The sequence below is a fragment of the Rhinoderma darwinii genome, chromosome 1 (assembly GCF_050947455.1).
Source record: "Rhinoderma darwinii isolate aRhiDar2 chromosome 1, aRhiDar2.hap1, whole genome shotgun sequence".
Taxonomy (NCBI): Eukaryota; Metazoa; Chordata; class Amphibia; order Anura; family Rhinodermatidae; genus Rhinoderma; species Rhinoderma darwinii.
In genome coordinates, this window is record NC_134687.1 from 616,080,548 (window position 1) to 616,096,511 (window position 15,964).

Consider the following 15,964-nt stretch of genomic DNA (forward strand, 5'->3'; position numbering starts at 1 on the left):
TCTGGCGCCATTTTCAGCATAGAGAGGGACAGCATAGCCGTTCAGTGCTAGGGTACCACAGCAGACATTACAATTTGCTTGCTATTGCCACCTTTTCGCGTTGTGCTGAGTTTCATTGTCCGCTTTTCTTTTCAATTGTTTTTTTTATTAATTTTCAAATACTCGATAAAACTTAAATTACATACATTTTCAAAGAATCAAGAATTTTGTAGTCAATAGTTTGCATATAAAATAAATTTTTCAGCCTGCCTAATTTCACCACCCCGTCATAGATATATAGGAGAGGAAGGAAATGCAAACGTAGGGGATTGATAAAGGCTGTATGCAGTACAAAATGTTGAAATGGCATTAAGTAAAGTTAAACATGAAGAGCAAGAGAAGAGAGGATAGGGGTGGGAACGATGAAGGAGGATGGGGGGGGGGTTATAGGGGAGAGAGAGGGATGTTTAGGTATATTGAATGCGACAAGTTTGTCTAGTACAGGGATATCGTGATATCAGCAAATGATAGTCATAGTACATCCAAAAAAAACTTAATCACTGGGAATCTGAGGCAAGCTTACTAAATTGTTCTAAGGTTCAGAAGGAAGTCAATGGTTCCCATATCGCTGAGAAGTGGGCATAGGAACAGTTAGAATGGGCTGCTATCTTGTCTATCTAGTAGATTTAATCTACTTTAATCACCCATTGCATTAATGTGGGCATTTGAGTCGATCTCCAGTTTGGGGGGATTAAAAGTTTGACCCCATATAGAAAGTGTTGGATCAGTCTGTTGGTGCGTTTACAGAGATTCGAAATAAGAATATTTAAGAATATGGTGGCTGGTAAAATTTGGTCTAGTATGTTGAATATAGCTCTCAAGAGGTCTAGAACAGATTCCAAGTAGTTCCTTATCCCGGGGCAGAGCCACCAAATGTGTATATAGGAACCCAGATCGCTCAGACATATCCATTATGTGTCTGGAATGGATGGGTATCAGAGGTGTGTTTTGTCTGGTGCGGTGTACCATCTGGATACGATTTTAAGAGTTTTCCTGTCTTCTAATACATTGAGACGGACCATGTGAGTTTCTATAGATCATAGTAATTTTGGTTACTGATTTCAGCATGTTTATTGCTCCATATATAGTGATAATGTGTCGTGTATCGCAAGGGGTTTCCACAAAAAAAATTTTGGCCAAGAAAGGCAAAAAGAGCCCGTTATTTTTCCAACTGCACTCAACAAAATATGACTAATAGATACAATCTTTATTAATTAACAATAGGGACATACAACATGAAGTAAAATTACAATGTGTACTGACACATGAGTTTAGTACTTAGGGTATGTTCACACGGCCAAATTTCAGACGTATACGAGGCGTATTATGCCTCGTTTTACGTCTGAAAATAGGGCTGCAATACGTCGGCAAACATCTGCCCATTCATTTGAATGGGTTTGCCGACGTACTGTGCAGACGACCTGTTATTTACGCGTCGTCGTTTGACAGCTGTCAAACGACGACGCGTAAATTTACTGCCTCGGCAAAGAAGTGCAGGACACTTCTTTGCCACGTAATTTGAGCCGTTCTTCATTGAAATCAATGAAGCACGGCTCAAGGTTTAGGAGCGTCTCAGACGCCTCGTAAATTACGAGGAGGAGCTTTTACGTGTGAAACGAGGCAGCTGTTAACAGTCTGTCTTTTCACACGTAACTGCCTCTCAGCGTGTGAACATACCCTTATAGTGCTAGTAGCAACTATATATGGACCAAACCATAAGATAAGTATGGAGTAGCAGATTATCCTACTAGATGCTAATGCTGCTAAAAAGAGTGACAGCTAAATATAGTCAGACTGAGCAGTTAGTTAAATGAAACGGCAATATGCCGATGGTGGTTTGTAGTAACTGCCAGAAACATTGAGCTAAAATTCAGAGAAGCCCCCCCCACTCCCGACATGTTTCGCTACAGATGTAGCGTCTTCAGGGGTTAGGGGCTAATGATGGCACACTATGGAAAATACCCTACTTTATAACTTCCCAAACACATGGAGGAAGGTGTGTCAGCCAAACTAACCAATAGAAAGGCCCAAAATGGCAATCCCCTTATTACTGCTTGACAGTCACAAAAAGTGTCCAATAAGCATACAGCGTGAGCAGCCAATCAGAGCCGGACATTTTGACTTTGCAAATTGAGGGAGCTAAGAAGTTGCACCTCCCTCAAAGGGAATTTCTGCAGAAGGGTGGGGGGGGGGGGGCGGAAGCTGGGGAGGAGATAATTGTCGCAATTGAGAATGTAGACATAACTAGTATTAGAACAGCAGTGAATCCAGTCACTGTAAGCATTGTGTGGTAGCGAAAAAACGTCATATGAAGTAGGAGAACCCTAGAGGAATTTTAGGGTGAGGAGTGTTAGCATGAAAGCAGGTTATCAAGGTGACAAAGTGAAAGAGCATGGTGGTGATAGTGATGAGTATCTTTGGCCACACGATCATTAATCTTATTCAAGAAAAACTCTTTTGAAAACAAATTGTGTAGCATACAGGAATTACATTACAATGAACAGGTGAAGAAGCATAATACGATTACATAGTACGTATTCTTATAGAAGCAATAATAAAACTCAACAAAGAGTACCATGAACCTACAATAGGGGTCGGTACATGAAACCCTATCTCCGGGGTACTAACTAAGAGCGTCTCGACGCACCCCTGCTTGATACAATAAAGATGTGTTAGAACAGGTTCAAGCACAAACTCTGTATAGGACAGTGATAATAGATCTATATGTGCGACGGACTCTCCAGTCAAATCAAAGACTCGACCATTGTAGGTAACAAAATAAAAAACAAACACAATGTAGCACGACCCTAGTGAACTCGGTTGAAACTAGTGGTCTTTATCTATTAACTGTATGGAAGAAAAATATAATTAGTCAGAAAGGAATTCTGTCCACTTTCGGAACAGGATGAAAAGGATATTTCTGTTCTCGACTTCTCAAAATTACAAGAGAAGGATGTCGAGCATGGAAGTCTCTTTGAGATCAGGGTGGGTCAGTTGATGAGATTCCTTGAGGAGTCTTGTGTAGACGTCTGATTCTTTGGGATTTCTGTGCATGGACTGTTTCCCATTGGGTCGGTTGAGGAAGGGGTTGGAGGCATGATGCCCTAAAAAGTGATTCCAAATTAGGGTATTCATCCAGAGCAATGTCCAGGACTGAGAAAATATTTTAGATATCCCTTGAGGTCCTAGCTGTATAGCGTTTACCATTAGCAGAAATGGAAAGTCCAAATTGAAAAAGCCAACAGAATTGGATTTGTTTTTGTCTCAATGCCGACATGAATAGTTTCACAAGTCTCCTTTTATAGACAGTAGAAGGCACCAGCTCTTGATAGATAGAAATCTGTGCTTCTCCATATGGGAGGTGTTTGGAAAGTCGGCTTTTTTGCCTAATAGAGTCCTTGATCCTATAGTCTAGGAATTTGCAAATTACATCTCCCGGTGCTTCCACCGGAGAAGGTTTGGGTCAAAGTGATCTGTGTGCTCTCTCAATGACGAGGTTTGGGATCTCGTAGGGATCTACGAAGTCATCGAAAATTTCAGCTAGGAATTTGAGGAACACTTAGTTGGCAAGGGAGACCTTTAGTTCTAATAATGTTCCTTCTGTCGCGTTTTCGTGGTCCTCAAGAATTGAATACATTTTGTTAATGTGCTCTTCTGGTGACTGGAGGCAAGTAGTAATTTCAGTTGAGGAAGCAATAACCGACTCTTGGGTTTTTTCTAGTGCATCAACTCTGTTGCCTACTTGCAAGAGTTCGTGTTTGATCGTTTACATCGTTAGCTTATTGGTTCAGGGCTTTAGCTAAGATCCTTTTCATGAAGAACCTGGAGACTGGGAGTTCTCTCTCATCCGTGGTCTGTTCTTCTTTGCTAGGTAGTTCTGACTCTGAATCACCACCATTAGGAACGTCTCTTTGGAGTGAAGATGGTTTAGGTGGATTACACTTCCATGGATCAGCAAAAAAAAAAATTGGGTCTGTGGCCCTTTAAGCGAAAGTTTGGGTCTGATGCACCAAACGGCAGCAGGAAATACAATTCTCTGTTTTACCTGGTATAGGGCCTCTTCTGTTGGAGTGCAATAATAGAGAGGGTAATTTTTACTCACGTGTCCCTTGGATTGATGTAAGCAGGGGCGTAACTAGGAAACACTGGGCCCCATAGCAAACTTTGACTGTGCCCCCCTCCCATGGGTGCCACACACAGGCTACCCTTGTAGATAGTGCCATACTCCTGTAGATTGTGCCATACACCCCCTGTAGACAGTGCTATACAGCCCACGCTGTAGACAGTGCTATACAGCGCCCCCTGTAGAAATGGCTATACAGTCTCCCCATACAGTGAAATACAGCCCCCCTGTAGACAGTGCTATACAGCCTCCCCTGTAGACAGTGCTATACAGTGCCCTCTGTAGACAGTGCTATACAGCCCACCCTGTAGACAGTGCTATACAGCGCCCCCTGTAGAAAGGGCTATACAGTCTCCCCATACAGTGCAATACAGCCCCCTGTAGAAATTGCTATACAGCCCCCCTGTAGACAGTGCTATATAGCCCCCTGTAGACAGTGCTATACAGCGCCCCCTGTAGACAGTTCTATAATACAGCCCTCCCTGTAGACAGTGCTATACTTTCAAGTATCACAAAGAGGGACAACCGATCTGGTGGAAAAAAAAAATATATTTTAAGCCACACCTCAAATCCCACCCAATCCCTGCCCATACATACCCGCTTCGGCCCACCCAGTATCATGCTCCCATAGTGCCTCCTACAAAGTTTAATACCAAGCAGCTGCCCCCACACAGTATAATGCCATCTAGCTTTCACCATACAGTATAATGCCCCCATAGCTGCCACTATACAGTATACTGACCCATAGATGCCCCATACAGTATAATGCCCACACAGATTCTCCAAACAGTATAATGCCCACACAGATGCCCCCATGCAGTATAGTGCCTGAACAAATTCCCCCATACAGCATAATGCCCCATAACTGCCCCATGCAGCATAATGCACCATAGCTGCCTCATACAGTATAATGCCCCATAGCTGCTTCATACAGTATAATGCCCCATAGCTGCCCCATACAGGTTAATGCCCCCAAAGCTGCCACATACAGCATAATGCCCCCATAGTATATAATGCCCCCTAGCTGCCCTTATACAGTATAATGCCCCCTTAACTGCCCCTAGTGCCAGTGCCCATGTAGATAGTGCCCCTATATAGTGCGACAGTGTCTAAGTAGATAGTGCTACACCCCCTTGAAAATAGCACCACTCCCCCCTGTAGATAGCGCCATTGGGACTCCCTCTAGGAGCGGTATCCCCAGCCTGAGCATAGGCAGGGGTTTCCCGCCTCAATAGGGAAGCCGTGATGTCACTGTCCATATATGGACAGTGACATCAGTGACTATTCCTTGAGCGGAATCTGACTCTGGCCGGGGATTCCACTCCAGGAGGAACCCCTGCCGTCAATGTCCATAAATGGACAGTGACCTCAGGAGTTTCCTGTAGGAGCGGAATCCCCGGCCAGATCATCGGCAACGGGGATTCCGCTCTAGGAGTAGCCACTGATGTCACTGTCCATATATGGACAGTAACATCAGGGCTTCTCCGAGCACAGCGCTTAAAGCAGCGCTGTGCCCGGGGAGTCCTCGGCGAGCGGAGGAGCTCACTCTGCTCCTCCGCTCTGAACTAATTCTGAAGCAAGGAGCTGATGGTCGGGAATTCCACTTCTGAAGGAGCCATGACGGCAGCCTAAGCACCCGGCGGCCGAGTGGTCCCCCCTGAAGGACAGTGGGCCCCAGCACTTGCCCTGGTTCACCTGGTGCTGACGCCGGCCCTGTATCTATCATCTATCTATCTATCTATCTATCTATCTATCTATCTATCTATCTATCTATCTATCTATCTATCTATCTATCTATCTATCTATCTATCTATCTATCTATCCGTCTGTCTGTCTATCTATCTATCTATCTATCACATATTTATCTATCTATCTATAGATCGATCGATCGATCTATCGACACACCTTTAAGTCATAACATTAAAACCACTGACAGGTGAAGTAAATAACATTGGTTATCTGGACACAATGGCACCTGACAAGTGGTGAGATATATTAGGCAGCAAGTGAACAGTCAGTTCTTGAAGTTGATATGTTAGAAGCAGGAAAAATGGGCGAGCGTAAGGAACTGAGCAACATTGACAAGAGACAAATCCTCCAAAAAGGCAGATCTTGTGGGGTGTCCCGGGTATGCAGTAGTATGTACCTACCAAAAGTGGTCCAAGGAAGGACAATGGGAAGAAGACAAGCCGGCGGAGGCAGTGTAATGATCTGGGCAATGTTCTTCTGGTAAACCTTGGGTCTTGGCCAGGCCCAGCTCCATGTTTATGTGGGCCCTTGGGCGACACAGACTTAGTGGGTCCCTTTACGGCGGAACTCACGGCGGTAGTAAAATGCCAAAAATCGTCACTGTGTGCCCCCATATAGACGTTAGGGCCTGTTTATGCCCCCATATAGAAGTTAGGCACCCAGTTTGTACCCCCATAAATTTTGTGCCCTCTGTAGATAGTGCCACACAGCCCCCTCCTCCCAGGTATGCCACACAGCCCCTGACGTCACTGTCTATATATGGACAGTGTTGTCAGGGGCAACCCCAGAGCCATAGTCCCGGGCAGAGCACTACTAGCACTCTGCCTGGGAGTGGCGTAGCTAAAGGCTCATGGGCCCTGGGACAAGAATTCAGGTTAGGCCCCCCTACCCCTCCCCAATACAACCAGACCCCTATGCCCAGCTGCCTTGCCCGACAGATCCCATGAATACCCCCATAGCTGCCCCCACATTATAATGACCCCCATAGCTGCCCCCACACAGTATAATGAAACCCCCCATAGCTGCCCCATACAGTATAATGCCCCATACAGTATAATGCTCCCCTTAGCTGCCACATACAGTATAATGCCCCACGCAGTATAATGCCCCTATAGCTGCCCCATACAGTATAATGCCCCATACCGTATAATGCCCCCCATAGCTGCACCATACAGTATAATGCCCCATTGCTCCCCCATACATTATAATGCTCCCCCATAGCTGCCACATACAGTATAATGCCCCACGCAGTATAATGTGCGCATAGCTGCCCCATACAGTGTAATGCCCCCCATACTGTATAATGGCCCACATAGCTGCACGATACAGTATAATGCCCCCCATAGCTGCCCCATATAGTATAATTCCCCTCATAGCTGCCCCATACAGTATAATGCCCCCCATACAGTATAATGCCCTCCATAGCTTCCCCGTACAATATAATGCCCCACATAGCTGCTCCATACAGTATAATGCCCCATAGCTGTCTCATACATTATAATGTCCCCCATACAGTATAATGCCCCCTCAGCAGCTACAATATGACACCCCTCCCATACCTAATATAATGCCCCCATATGTACCTAATAGAAAAATAATAACATAATTACTTACCTACCCCCGTTCCCAGGGGCGTAGCTAAAGGCTCATGGTGCTGTGTTGTATCTGGCTAGTTATGAAAATTGGGGGGACGACCCCACATCGTTCTTTCCAGGCTAGGATAAAGGGTACAGCAGACAGTAATCTTACAAGATTACTGTCTGCTGGGGCCCTGTATATAAGATAAATGCGGATTCCCTAAATGAAAATAATGGAAGGAATCTTAACTAAATGTTTTTTAGAAATATTATCTGCCTGGATAGATAAGCCAAGTATATACATATGTATATATATATATATATATATATATATATATATATATATATATATATATATATATATATATATATATATATATTCAGGTAGGTATAGACTAACTAACATCACAAGCAAGGGTCACAGCCCACAGATGGTTAATAATGTTGATACTACAATCATAGTCTACTGACCTCAACATTATACATATCATTGTGCATGCAAAAAAATCAGGCATGCAAAGAATAAGAGTGGAGTGGGTGAATTTACATCAAAGGGAAAATCTCACGTACCCATAATGAACAAGCAGGATAAATACAGCCAGGATCCTCCCAAACGCGCGTTTCGGCGCTAATACCTTCCCCCAGACGAAGGCATATATATACTATATATATACTTGGCTTATCTATCCAGGCAGATAATATTTTTAAAAAACATTTAGTTAAGATTCCTTCCATTATTTTCATTTAGGGAATCCGCATTTATCTCATGTATAGTTTATACATATTTAGCCAAATTTCCAGCCGAGTATCCGTGTTTTTATTGTTGGTTTATGAATTCTTTTATCATTATATGGTGTATTTTGTGTCAAATAAAGCATTTTTGTATTTTTCATTACTTTTTTGTCTCTCAGCATTTATTTTCTCTTTTGGTCCTATTTATTCAAATTTGATGCTGTTTGGGTATAACACCCTGGAATCAACCCACAGAGCTATACATATATCCTACTTTTGATATGCTCTTCATTTGGGTATGTAGATTCATGTTGCTTTTTCGGATTGGCCCTGTATATAAGCCTAGCCTACCGAGTGGTAGGCTTATATACAGCGCACATCAGACAGGATCACACATGGGCCCTGTATCTAAGCCTACCATGTGATTGGCTTAGATACAGGGCCCAGCAGACAGCATCACACAATCTGTGATCCTGTCTCATGGACCCTCTAAGCCTGCTACTTCATAGGCTTTAACGGGTTGTCCAGTCCCTAAACGTTGATGGCCTATCCTCAGGATAGGCCATCAATAGCTGATGGGTCAGGGCAGGGGCGTAGCTAAAGGCTCATGGGCCCCGATGCAAACATTCTTACTGCCCCCCCCCCCCCGCAAACTTCTCATGGCCGACGGTCCGCAGCTTTCAGCTGCATCGCTGGCTCTCCTAAGTGACCCAACAATGCAGCACTAGCAGCCGGGGGCGTCACTAAGGCTGGGTTCACACACCCTATTTACGGACGTAATTCGGGCGTTTTAGCATTGAATTACGTCCGAAAATGCGGCTCAAAAGCGTTGGCAAACATCTACCCATTCATTTGAATGGGTCTTACGATGTTCTGTGCCGACGGTCATTTTTTTTTACGCGCCGCTGTCAAAAGGCGGTGCGTAAAAAACACGCCCGCGTCAAAGAAGTGCCTGTCACTTCTTCAGACGTAAATGGAGCCGTTTTCCATGGACTCCATAGAAAAACAGCTCCAATTACGTCCGTAATGGACGCAGCGAAAGACGCCTGCACTTGCCATTACGGCTGAAATTACGATGCTGTTTTCTCCTGAAAACAGCTCCGTAATCTCAGCCGTAACGGACGCTGCCGTGTGAACATACCCTCAGGGCTTAAAATGTCAGGGAAATAGCCCCAATACATATGTGTCCGCCCAAAAAAAAGTGTGTATATGAGACAGCATAGCATATCTATAGCACTACGACCCTATAAACTATGGATAGGATTAGATACAGTGGCTCAGCAGACAGTATCACACATGATAGGATTAGATACAGTGGCTCAGAAGGCAGTATCACACATGATAGGATTAGATACAGTGGCTCAGCAGACAGTACCACACATGATAGGATTAGATACAGTGGCTCAGCAGTCAGTACCACACATGATAGGATTAGATACAGTGGTTCAGAAGGCAGTATCACACATGATCGGATTAGATATAGGGCCCAGCAGACAGTATCACACAAGATACGATTAGATACAGGGCCCAGGAGACAGTATCACACATGATTGGATTAGATACACAGCTCAGCAGACAGTATCACACAAGATACGATTAGATATAGGGCCCAGCAGACAGTATCACACATGATACGATTAGATACAGGGCCCAGCAGACAGTATCACACATGATTGGATTAGATACAGGGCCGAGCTCGCTGACATTGCGTCTCCAGCGCTGGACCCAGGATAGGTAAGAATAATAATTTTGCTTCTTTATGTGTTACTGATTATTTTTGTGTGTTTGTGTTTTTTTACAGGTTCGGTTGTTGGACTTCGGATTCGAGGACTTCAATGAAGGCGTTTTTTTTATTCTCAATAAAATGGTTAATGAGGGTTGTGTTTTTTTATTTCAATAAAATATTTTTTCTATGTGCTTGTATCTATTTAAACTTTATTATCACCGCCTTAGTAATGGCCGCCGGCTGATTGACAACCTCCATTACTAAGGCGAGGCTTAATATTAGCCGGTGCAGAGGCTACACTAACCCCCATTATTACCCCGGTACCCACCGCCACCAGGAGTACTGGGAAGAGCCGGGTACGAACCAGTACCCGACCATCTGTAGTGACGGGCAGGCACCGGAGTGGCCGCAGGCTGGTAGTATTAGGCTGGGGAAGGCCAAAAACAGTGGCCCTTCCCACTCTTGTAATGCTGCCTGCTGCTGCTGTGTTGTATCTGGCTGGTTATGAAAATTGGGGGGGACCCCACATCGTTCTTTCCAATAATTTTTTTTTTTTTTTTTTTTTAAATGACATGGGGTCCCCCCCATTTTTCATAACCAGCCAGATACAATAAAGCAGCAGCAGCCTAGCATCACCAGGGTAGGAAGGGCCACTGTTTTTGGCCTTTCCCCTCCTGACAATACCAGCCTGCGGCCACCCCAGTGGCCGACCATCACTACAGATGGTCAGGTACTGGATCGTACCCGGCTCTTCCCAGCACCCCTGGTGGCGGTGGGTACCGGGGTAATAAAGGGGGTTAGTGTTAGCCTCTGCACCGGCTAACACTAAGCCCCACCTTAGCAATGGATGCTGTCAATCAGCCGGCGGCCATTACTAAGGCGGTAGTAATATAGTTTAAAAAAAAAAACAAAGACATAAAAAAAATATTTTATTGAAATAATAAAAAAACCCACACAGCCCTCATTAACCATTTTATTAATAAAAAAAAAGCTGTCATCGAAGTAGTCCTGGAATCCGACGTAGTCCAACGACCGAACCTATAAGAAAACACACAAGAAAAACGATTAGTAACACATGTGTTAGGCTTAGATACAGGGCCCATGTGTGATACTGTCTGTGGGACCCTGTATCTAAGCCTACCACAAGGTAGGCTTAGATACAGGGTCCAGCAGACTGTAATCTTATACAGTATAAGATTACTGTGTGCTGGGGCCCTGTAGCTAAACCTACAGTGTGGTAGGCTTATATACAGGGCCCATCAGACAGGATCACACATGGGCCATTTATCTAAGCCTACCATGTGATTGGCTTATATACAGGGCCCAGCAGACAGGATCACACATGGGCCATGTATCTAAGCCTACCATGTGATTGGCTTATATACAGGGCCTATCAGACAGGATCACACATGGGCCATGTATCTAAGCCTACCATGTGATTGGCTTAGATACAGGGCCCAGCAGACAGGATCACGCATGGGCCATGTATCTAAGCCTACCATGTGATTGGCTTAGATACAGGGCCCAGCAGACAGGATCACGCATGGACCATGTATCTAAGCCTACCATGTGATTGGCTTAGATACAGGGCCCAGCAGACAGGATCACACAATCTGTGATCCTGTCTCATGGGCCCCCTAAGCCTGCTACATTGCAGGCTTAGGGGTTGTACAGTCCCTAAACATTGATGGCCTATCCTCAGGATAGGCCATCAATAGCTGATGTGTCTCTCGGGACCCGCAAATCAGCTGTTTTGAAGGGGCCGCAGCACTCGTACGAGAGCTGCTTCCCCTTCATTTCACTACTCGCCCACACTGTGAATCGCCGACACGGATTCACAGTGTGACCGGAATGAAGTGACAGGAATGAAGGGGAGCAGCTCTCGTACGAGTGCTGCGGCCCCTTCAAAACAGCTGATTGGCGGGTCCCGGGAGTCGGACCCCGCCAGTCAGGGCTAACCTTACCTTCCTCTTCGGCCGCGGCGGGAGTTCTGTCGTCTCGATGCTGTGCGCGGCGCATAGCGTGGTGACGTCATGCGCTGCGCACAGCGCTTGACATCAGGACCTCCGCTGCGATCCGGAACCAGGAAGGTAAGTAAAGTATGTTACTATAGTAACAGGGGCCCGCGGCCCGAGTTACTATAGTAACTTTTTATTGATGTGGTGCGGGGGGCCGTGGGCCCCCCTGGCTTCGGGCCCGGTCGCAATTGCGACCGCTGCGACCCCTATAGCTACGCCAGTGGGTCAGGGTCCGACTCCCGGGACCCCGCCAATCAGCATTTTTGAAGAGGCCGCAGCGCTCGTACGAGAGCTGCTTCCCCTTCATTTCCCTCACTTGCTCACACTGTGAGCAAATGACCGGAATGAAGGGGAAGCAGCTCTCGTACAAGCGCTGCGGCCCCTTCAAAACAGCTGATTGGCGGGTCCCGGGAGTTGGACCCCGACCTATAAGCTTCAGCAGACAGGGATATTTATCTTACCCTCATCTTCAGCCGCAGCGGATGTCCTAACTCTATCCAGAGTCGGTATGTTGTGCGCAGCGCACAGCGCTGTGACGTCAGGACCTCCGCTGCGCTCCGGAACCAGGTGGGTAGGTACTGTCAGTTACTATAGTAACAGGGGCCCAGCGGACGCAGGCTCAGTTGGAAGCGGGACCAGCGTGTTCAGCACAGTGTGGCAACGGGCTTAGGGGCCCGGTCGCAGTTGCTAGCTACGCCAGGCTGGGACACTGCTCTGGTCCTGACAACGTTGTCCATATATGGACAGAGATGTCAGGGGCTTTCCCAGAGACGGAATCCCAGAGCAGAGTCGCTAGCGCTCTGCCTGGGACTCCTCTCCTTCTTACATCACTGTCCATATATGGACAGTGATGCCTTAACGACGGCATTCATGTGGATGTGACACGTACAACCCACCTAAACATTGCTGCAGACAAGTATCCCCTTCATGGTAACACTATTCTTAAGGAACATGACAAAGAGTTTAAGGTGTTGACTTGTCTCCAAATTCTCAAGATTTCAATCCAATTGAGCTTTGTGGAACGTACTGGAGAAACAAGTCTGATCCATGGAGGCTGCACCTCACAACTTACAAGACTTCTAGGATCTGCTGCTAACATCTTGGTGTCAGATGCCACAGGAACCTTCAGAGATCTTGTGAAGTACATGCCTCAATGGGTCAGAACTGTTTTGTGGCACGAGGGCGACCTACACAATATTAGGCAGGTGGTTTTAATGTTAGGGCTGATCGGTGTATATACACATATTTATGTGTTTTCTAATTTCTTGTCAAAATAAAGAGAATTAAGATTTCAACCACTAACCTTGCATTTGAACTTTTAGGACTTCGTTTTCTGTGACTTTTTTTTACGACTAGGAAACAATTACTGCAATCCTTGATCTTACAGGTACAAATGATGCAGGAACGCATTTATCTTTGAATACCAACTTATTCAGAAATGGATATAATTCCACTACCAAGATCAACTTTCTTGTAGCCTTAGGGGTTTCCAAACATGATTTATTGCTTTCTGGTACTTTGTTTCTGTTACATTGTATCTGTGTGCAGAAATGAAATAGTCATGTAGCACGCAATTGGAGGAATGCCAACGCACAGGCATGTCCATTCCAACAGTTGTCGTCTTATAGTTTGTAGACAATATAATATACTGCAAGATTTCATAGAGGTTCAAACGTCTGTTTTACACAGATTACCACCTATTAAGGGCATAGCTTGGGAATGAGGGCTGGTGGGGCATAAGGTCTGCATGCTGGGTGCCAGTAGGAGGCGCCAACAATCCACTCTATCTTGGCCAGGGCATTTAGATACAGGGCTAAAGCAACAATCTGAATCTTTGCTCCTGATGATGGAAAGCCTAGCTACTACTCTACCCCTATAATAAAAAAAATCCCAATGAACACCAGTTCTTCAGTTCTTATGGTTAACACTCTATTCAGACATTTCTTATATATTCCCTATTGCTACAGATTTACTTTTCAGTAGTCAACCCAAATTTTTACTGAAACAGATGTCACTAAAAAACAGCAGTATTTTAAGAAGAGAGACTGTACTGAATGGTGAATTTATTATTTGCATTAGATGAAATTAGTTTTTAAGGCAATCTATATATGTTATGGAGAGGTTTGAAAAAAATTGCAAAATCTGTGACTCAAAGGGATTATACATGATTAAAAAAACATTGCTACTTTCTTCCAAAAACTGCACCACACCTGTCCACAGTTCAAAAGTGGCATTGCGGTTCTGCCCCATTCTCGTCAATTAGGATGAGTTGCAAAATTAGACACAATACAGATGTGGCGCTGTTTTCTGAAAAAAACAGCAATTTTTTTTCTAATCCTGGATAATTCCTTAAAGGAGTTGTCTACTTTGGACAATCCATTTTTGTTAGGAGAGTTCTCCAATATAAGCTGATCAAAGTGTGTCACTCTGCTGAGATCACCAGTGATCAGCTGTGGGGGAACCGGACAGCAAGTGTTCAATCTTCCTGCAGCGGCACCACAGGGGAAATGAGGCATTACACATTTACCATTGAAAGTATGGACATGATGGGTCATTCAAAGGGAGAGACTCTTTGCAGTGGCTGTCCGCTCTGTCTCCAGGGACGGCTAAATGGGGGATCCCCTATATTAACAGAGAACTGTCTAAGGTATTTAAAAAGGGGTTTATTAAAAAAAAATCTCTTGAAACCTACACCCCTACAGCCAGTGGCGTAACAACCGTGGTAGCAGCCGTAGCAGCTCACGGGGCCCACGGCTTGAGGGGGCCCGTGCCGCCAGCCGACATGCCCCCCCATATGCCCGGTGGCGCCGAAAGCAGCCGTTATGGCTGCTACTGCGGCAGCGCCGCTACTATGGGACCCGCGCCGCCGAGCCTCCAACAAGTATGGGCTGGGCAACACAGGCCCTCTCATGCCTGTAGGCATCGCTAGCACCGGAGGGGGACCCGGTGCTAGCGACAGCCAAATACATGCATTAGCGCTGAATGGCCGACAATTCAGCGCCTTACAATGACGCTGATTGGCTAGATGACATCATCACGCGGCTTCCATGCATAAAAGGCGCTGATTGACGGGGCAAGTCATTCTGCCCCGCCAATCAGCCTCATTGGACGATGCTCGTTCAGCTCCAGCAGACCTGCCACCACGTGGGAACGGGATCATGTGAGTATGTAAAGCTTTTTGTTTTTTTTCTCATAAAACTGTGAGTGGTATTATCTATAGTGGGGCCACTACATACAGGGGGGTCTATATGTGGGGATGTGGGGCACTAGCTACAGGGGTGGTCTGTATGTGGGGATGTGGGGCACAATCTACAGGGGGGTCTATATGTGGGGATGTGGGCCACTATCTACAGGGGCGGTCTATATGTGGGGATGTGGGGCACTATCTACAGGGGGGGTCTATATGTGGGGCACTATATACAGGGAGAGCTATATATGAGACACTACACAGGGGTGGGCTATATGTAGAGCACTATCTACAGGAGAGCTATTTTTTAGGGCACTTTCTATAAGAGTGGGCTATATGTGGGACAATATATACAGGGGTGGGTTACCTGTGGGGTACTAGCAACAGCGTGGCTATATGTAGGGCACTGTCTACAGGGGTGGGCTATATGTGGGACACTATATACAGGGGGAGTTATATATGAGACACTATCTACAGAGGTGGGCTATACGTGGAGAACTTTCTATAGGGGAAGCTATATGTAGGGCAGCATGGGTGGCTCAGTGGTTAGCACTATTGTCTTGCAGCTCTGGAGTCCATATGTGGGCACTATCTACAGAGGGTTGTATATGGGACACAAACTACAGGGGCTTCTATGTAGGTCACTATCTACAGGTGTCTATGGGGGCACTATCTACAGGGGGCACCGTGTGTTTGACAGTGTATGGTACTATTATAATCAGGGACACAGTGTATGGCTCTATTATAGTTAGAGGTGTTAAGAACTTTAACTTTGTTTATAGGTGCAGAAATGTTTTAAAAGTGAGAAGCTGA